Source organism: Carassius auratus, chromosome 26 (genome assembly GCF_003368295.1).
Source record: "Carassius auratus strain Wakin chromosome 26, ASM336829v1, whole genome shotgun sequence".
Taxonomy (NCBI): domain Eukaryota; kingdom Metazoa; phylum Chordata; class Actinopteri; order Cypriniformes; family Cyprinidae; genus Carassius; species Carassius auratus.
The window spans coordinates 2,465,556-2,473,291 of record NC_039268.1 but is presented as its reverse complement, the minus strand read 5'-3'; the positions used below and the strand labels follow the sequence as shown (position 1 = coordinate 2,473,291).

At 36.9% G+C, this 7,736-nt stretch overlaps 1 protein-coding gene across 2 annotated transcripts in view; it reads left to right on the top strand.

Moving 5' to 3' along the window:
- Nucleotides 1-268: 268 nt before the first annotated feature.
- Nucleotides 269-7,736, top strand: part of LOC113044069 (type II inositol 3,4-bisphosphate 4-phosphatase-like) — a 99,803-nt gene continuing 92,335 nt past the window's right edge. Inside the window, exon 1 of one of the 2 annotated variants that reach the window (XM_026203663.1) lies at nucleotides 269-377. The gene's annotated coding sequence lies outside the window, so the exon portion shown is untranslated. Of the gene's footprint in view, nucleotides 378-4,310; nucleotides 4,480-7,736 lie in introns of those variants that run through there. The other variant, XM_026203662.1, reaches the window with a different exon arrangement.

The window sequence follows — 7,736 nt, the reverse complement described above, 5'->3', positions numbered from 1 at the left end:
CAGTATTTGTGGGTTGTTTGCAAATCTGTCTTTGGTGGCTGGAACAATAATTTGTATTGTGTATGACTAATAAGATTCCACTGAATTGCAATTCAGTAATTTCCAAATCTAAGTGGGTGGGTCTTAATGAGTATAAGCTACTTATTCAGTTTGATGATCAAAAGTCTGCAGACTGGCCTGTACTGTTCATGTGAAGGTTTTGGGCAAGCATGGGCCTGTTGTGGAATGACTTTACACTGCTGATTTTCCAGTCTGTTAAGAGTTGCTAACCATAGTAAGTTCAGTTGTGGATTGATCTGCTGTGTGATGATTTGATTCAAAGGCCTGCCGCTGTTCATGCAAGTGAAGAAGCATTATAGTGTTTGTCGTTCAAGCTGGTAGGTCACTCTTCCATGTGTTTGTGCTTTAGTACTTCTGATGAATCACACATATTGCTCAGTGGAAAGTGTGTTCAAGCTGTGCTTCTCTGTTGAGATTTTATTAAGCTGTAGATTTACATATAATTTTCTGTTAAGTAAATGCATGTATATATTCAAGAGAAAGTGTGTATTCTCACATGATCCCGTAGAAAAAAAACAAATGTCATGATGCAAAAGAAGAATTCTTGTTTTCGTCATGCAAAATATGCATTATTCTTTTTTTCAAAGCACTGTTGATGTAAGTAAACATTAGTCTAGACAGCCCTGGCCTTCGTTAGACCGAGTTTGAAATCTCATGACTGCTTCTGTCCATGTGTCATGTTCAGCAGGGAATTACATCAGGTTGTTAGAGGAAGTTCAGTCTCAGTCGCTCATATTCACCTCAGGATGTTTTGCTCGTAAACAGATGTTCATGCGCTTACAGCGTCTTAACAGATACAAGTGTAGTATGACCTGTGTTTTGCCCTCATGACTTTGTGTGTGTGTGTGTGTGTGTTTTAGAAGTTGCTTTGGTTTGAAGGTTGTTTACGGTAAAGGAAAAGCACTTAGGCAGGTCTGAAACTGACCAGATGAACAAGACGAAACAAGCATGCCTGAGATATTGAAATTCTAGCCTAGCGATGTATGAACTGTAGCTCTCAGTTATCTGGATCTGTAGTCTCAGAGGTTTTGCGCTGTTGAAGTGACTGTCAATAGCAAGAAACTTAAGTGATAGAGAGAAGCTATTATTTAATCATGTGTTCATCCCTGTGACCATTTGTCATCATTCAGTTCCAGTGGTGTTAGAGGTTATTTAACAATGTTATGCAGCCAGACCTTTGATCATCAGACTGAATAAGCAGCTTATTCTGGTTAAGTCCCGCCCACTTAGAATGGAGGGCACAATTTGATTGACATATGAATCGGCCAGTCACCATTTGGATTGCTTTAACATACAGTTTTGTCTTTTTGGTCTTACAATTCAGTTGACATTCATTGGCTTCTTATTTGTCCAGTGGAATTCATCAATACATTTTTCTATTTTTTAATGAAGTTGATTAGTGTTTGGTTTGTAATTGTATGTTTGTTGCTTGTGCATCATTGCAACAGGTTTATGTATAGGCCGAGCGAATTGAGTTGGCGTGAAACCTCAGTGTGAAGAAACAGGCTAAAACGAAATGCCTGTGCATGTGGTATTTTTGTGACTGATGACACCAGAAGATGTGATCAGTCTGTTAAGTATCATCTGTTTTGTGTTTTAAACTGTTTTTGCATCAAATACAACTATAGTAATGTAGTTTGTGTAGCTTTTAGCAGTTACTGCAAACTGTTGTTCAATTATGGTTAATATCCACCTTTTTTTCAGACCATTAGTCATCAAATTATCTGTAAGAACTGCAGCTGTCATAAAAAGGAAGTGCAACTTTAATTTAACACAGCTGAAAAACCAGCTCACATCGACATTGTCATCTCAAGGTCATCATGATTCAACCAAAAACTGGTGATGTCTGGGTGGTTAAGTTGTTTACTCTGTAATTAGTCCATCCATTCCCATTACTCTGACACATAGACGATTCACTGGCCATAGTATTTTTCCACTACTTTCACCCCAGTAGCATTAATAATCATTTATTAGTTGCAATTCAGGCGTATTTTAAATAAAATATGCAATGTAGAAAACACATAAATCACTATTTTAAAGACTGTGATGATGCGTTTCCAGAGTTATTAACATTAGCTGCATCCCAAATGACTCACTACGCATTTGTACTGTATGTACTTATGCACTATGTATGCAACCATGTAGTGTATGAATTATATATGGTTATTTTGTCATACATAGTCTGATAGCCCCTCCCCCTCAACATTCCACACTTAATTTTTTCGGTTACTTAAATGCATTTTAAATGCACCAAGCGGCAACCTCGCGCTCTCTCTCGTGAAGCCAATAAGGAAGTGACTAAAACTGCAATTCATCGACTGGCCGCTTGAAGCTGGCTGCAAAAGGGAGTCAGTCCCATAGACTCCCCATGTTAAAATGCCCAACTTTACAGCAGAAAAAAACATGTTTACAGCCTGGTTCAAAAAATGATTTTGGTCTATATTGCTAATTTTGCCCTTCATGACAACTGTGAGGGGGGTGAATATTTTTAAAACTCATCCGTTTAAATTATATTAAGACTTAAAGTTCTGCATAATTAAGGGCGTGGCCACTTGAGTGACAAGTGGATTGCCGCTGCTGACAATGCCGTCGCGCTAGGTGGGCGTGGCTTCAGCAATCAGCTCCCGCCTTTTGGCCCATTTTCGATTATCTGGGAGAGTCGCGCGGTGATGCGCTGCCAAGATGGCGACGGCTTGCTCTGCACACTTTGCGCTTCAAAACTACTATTGAGGAGTCTATGGTTGCCGTCACGGACACTACGTCCCTGTTTTTTTACAGTCTATGAAATGCACCTACAGTAAATATATCAATTAAAAAATGTAATATAAATTTATAAAAATTACTTTAAATACGTTTTGTGTTATACTGTAATACCTATAAGTATTACACTTTGTGTTATATTACCTTTTATTAAATTACAGAAAATGGTTAATGCTGTTGTGTGGGGATGGGTGATATGATCAAAATCTTATATCACAATGTTTTTATTTCACGGTAACAATATAAATCATGATATAGTTGTTTTTGCTTTAAATACTGTATTTAGCATATATAGTTAATATAATATATATAATATATTAATATTTGTATTTATATTAGCCTAAAAAAAAAACTTAGACAGTCGGCCGTTAAATAAGAATAAAAAGCTAATAACAAGGACAAAAAATACAGTAGAACAAATAAATAATAAATGCTACATTTGTATAATAAATCAAATGTACAAAAACATTTATAGACTGCTGTCACTTTAAGAGTTGCTCAGATCCAATTACTGTTACACATGTGTTGTCTTTTTCAGCTGTTTGCTTTTCACTTAACACCTAAATAGCTGTGTTTATGAAGATACTCGGAAAGATGGGCATTATGTGTGTATTTTGTGTGCTTAAAAAGTTGGAAAGCGATATGTTTTGTGACTACATAGCACAGCAATATCACACGAGCGTGTAACCTGGATAGAGACAGTAGTCCACAATCTCTGCCAGTTGACAAGTTTATACTAGTTAATTATGTATATCGCCCAGCCCTAGTGCTGTGTGCTGTTTCTACTAACACAGCAAATATGACATCTTTTTCTCTTCAGAGATATTTACTTTTGAAGCAAATGGGAAAATTAGTTTCCATTCACGAGGTATAAGTTTACCAAAGTATGACGACTTCTGGATCTGCGAACACTGAAAATTTTGGCCCAGCTCTGCAGAAACTGTTGTCATAGACATGCTTACTAGATAAAATAAGCCTTATATGGCATCTAACCTAATGTTTCATAATGTTTCTTTAATTCAAATGTCAATTATTTTATTATTCTGTATACATTTTTGAAGAGCCGTGGCCTCCTTTTTCTCAGAAAACGTGGCTCTGATGCATGTTTAGGATTAGCTGTAAGCCAGTATAACTATAATTCCTCCAGCTGCAGAGCAAGCACACGCAAATATCAGACTATATGGACCATAAACACACACACACAATCAGCGTCTGTCTCTGTGTGTTAATTCAATAGCTGTTGAGTCACTGACCCCGTCACTGTTTAACCCTTGTGAGGTGTGTCTGTTTCTCTTTTCCGTCTCTCCTACTTTTGCAGTCTCTCTCTCTCTCTCTTTTCTGGTCCTTCCTTAATCTCTGAGTATTACACGCCTCCCCAGTCTTGCTCCCTCCCCTTTCTCTCTCTCTCTCTCTCTCTCAGTGTCTCTGGCGTGGGCTCAGATCTGCAGTGGTTTATTCAGTCGTTCAGTCGGGTCGTGTCACCACTCTGTGTGCTCGCTGCATGCGCGTGTGTTTGCTCACCCGGCTGCTATGCGCAGATGGGAAGGAGGATGCTAATGTATCCTTTGGAGGAGATGCGGTCTCGTGCGGCAGCCCTGTGACAGCTCTGCTTGGACACTTCCTCTGTGGACCTCCGAGAGCGAGCGCTACTCTTAACAAGTGAGTCTGCTTTCAGGATGGCAGCATGCAGCGTTTGAGTGTGTTTGTGCAGATGGGGATCGTCTTAAAGGTTCTTGTTTGTCAGAGAAGTCAAATGACCTGAAAGCATAGGTGGGATGGACTGGTTGCTGCTGGACTGACATTGGTGTGATCCGTGTGGGAATCGTGCGGGAACTAAGTGCATTTGGGGATTTGGAGTTTGAGACATGTCGTCTTTCAAGAGCTAGATTTGTGTTTGTTGTAGTTTGGGGACAAAATGGTCCCCAGAGGTGAGTTAAATGTGGCAAAATCTACCTTTGGGCAGGTTATCTAATTATTTATGAATAAATTGCATGATCATTTTTTAGTCCTAGCATGCAGAAAGTTTCTTTGAGGGAGTCTGGAGTGAGAATTAGGTTTATATGAACAGCTGAAGTGTGGTGATATGTCTTCATTTAGAGAGTAAGGTAAGCGTGCGTCTGTGTTTGTGTCGGTGTCATGTTTTGAGCATGCACACTTCCTCCAGTGACGAGGGGAGGGTATGATCAGAAGTTTGCATTTAGTCTTCGACACACACACAGAGAGAGAGAGTAAGAATGACAGCGGCAGCTCATTATGAACATCAGGAAACTTCACTTTTATCTTTCCTCTTTCTCTCATTTCACTTGCAAAGCAGAACAATGTTGATATTCCTCAGACATTCTGGCAAGGGTTTGTTCAACACTCAGTATTAAACTACTGGATTTGATTCTGTTTGAACTATTTAATGGTGTCTATTTAAAGCTTTTCTTTTGGCTGTAATTTCAGTGTTGGTTGTGCAAGTATGAGTGATGAACTGGATTTACATCAGACAGATATAGATTTGTTTTTGTAGCGGAAATTTTACAAATAATTATCACTATAGTAGCATTATAACCTAAATATTAACTTTATTACACAATATTAATAATATTAATGCTTATATTTATTCAACATATTTAATACATATTAAAAACATAGATTATTCACAAAAATGCAATATAAAATAAAAATAAATTAAAATAGTACAGTAATTTTTTACCTGTTTGGAGTGTATTAATAAAAAAAGTGAATAAAGTATTGACAGGATACATACATAATGTTAATTTGATTTCTGTAATATATATATATATATATATATATATATATATATATATATATATATATATATATATATATATATATATATATATATATATATATATATATATATATATATATATATAAATAAATAAATAAATAAATAAATAACAAATTGGCTGAACGTCGGCTGATTAAGGTCACTTTTATTAAGGCCATTGTATACACTGGTCTTATTTCGCTGGGGTATATTTTTAGCAATAGCCAAAAAAAAAAAAAAACATTATGTACATGTATATCAAATTTATACAAATTTTATGCCAACAGTCATCAGCATATTAATAAATATCATGTTCAATGAAGATATTTTGTAAATTTACTGCTGTAAATATATCAAAACTTTTTAATATGCATTGCTTAGAATTCATTTGGACAACTTCAAAGGCGATTTTCTCAGTAATTTTTTTTTTTTGCTCGCTCAGATTCCAGATTTTCCAAAAGTTATATCTCGGCCAAATATTGTCTGATCCTAACAAACCATACATCAATGGAAAGCCAATTTATTCAGATGATTTATAAATCTAAAATGTTTTACTTAAAACTGGTTTTGTGGTCCAGGGTCACACACACACACACACACACACATGTTTGTTTTTGTGAAAAGTGGGGACATCCCATAGGCGTAATGGTTTTTATACTGTAGAATCTGTATATTCTATCGCCATTCACTAACCCTACACCGAACCCTAACCCTCACAGGAAACTTTGTGCACTTTTACTTTCTCAAAAAAACTCATTCTGTATGATTTATAAGGGTTTTGAAAAATGGGGACATGGGTTATGTCTCATAAGTCACCCTCTCCTTGTAATACCTGTGTCATACCCATGTCATTATACAGAGTTGTGTCCTGATATGACACAAAAACATGCCCACATATATATGTGTGCGTGTGTGTGTGTGTGTGTGTGTATGTGTGGTTAGTGTGTATAAATATATATATATATATATATATGTATGTATGTATGTATGTATGTATGTATGTATGTGTTTGTGTGTGTGTGTGTGTGTAGATATTTTTGCAAGATTTATGCGTTTTTTTGGGGGGGAGGTATACTTTGGAAATTTCCCATTGACTTGCATTCATAGAATCTTCAGTATTTCAAATGTATCCAACTGTGATGATGTCATTGCTATAGAATCAGAAAGAGCTTTAATGCCAAGCATGCTTGCGCATACAAGGAATTTGTTTTTAGTGACATAGGCTTCCAGTACACAGAGACAACAACACACAGACAAAAAAAAAAAAATAGGCAAATAATTAAGTGTATAAACAATTGTGCTATAAATGATAATGGAATAGGATTGAATAAGATAAGATGCAGGGATATACTAGGATGGAGGGGTAACAAATAAATATAAGGATATTGCACTATATCCATATGCACACTGACTGTTGTTTGCTGCATGTATGTAACTCTTTATTGTTGCATGTGTTGTTTTCATGTGCTGCTGGTCAGATCCTGGATGTGTCTGTGCTGCGTGACATGACAGCAATAAAGAGTCTCTGATGCGGCATTTCATTCACTCTGAATCAAAGACTAACACATACACTCACCTTAAACCAGAACACGTTTGCTGCCTTCCAAATACTGCTGTTTCCTTCAGGAAATGCTTATCAAGTTTCATTATGTTCGTCTGCTTGAATCACGAGCAGATTGTCCTGCTCCTTCTGGCTATGAGCTATGAAGCTGTTGCTGAAATGAGGGGCTGCGTGTTTGTTTGTGTCTAGCACATTATTGCTTATGTTTACGTGCGTCTGTAACAGGTTTTTAGATGCTCTGTTTTGTCTGTAGTATAAATTGCTTCAGTAGTTTTTTTTGTTGTTGTTTTTCTAGTTGGTGGTTTTTTTTTTTTTTTTGGGTATCTGTGTGTGTGTATGTGTGTGTGCTTTTGCTATGTTGCAATGCACCTGAGAAGCCGCTCTATTAGCGTGAAGCACAAAGGAAGGAAGTGTTTGTGCAGAAGAGGTCAGTGTAAAGGATGCCCTTTAAAAGCAGAAAAATTCCTCCACCAGCAGTTGGAAATGAACACGACGAAAACGCTCTCGCATGTGACTCATCTTGAGACTGAGACTATTTCTGTGGTGTTGTCTGGTCCTTCATGAGTCGCCTAAAAGCAC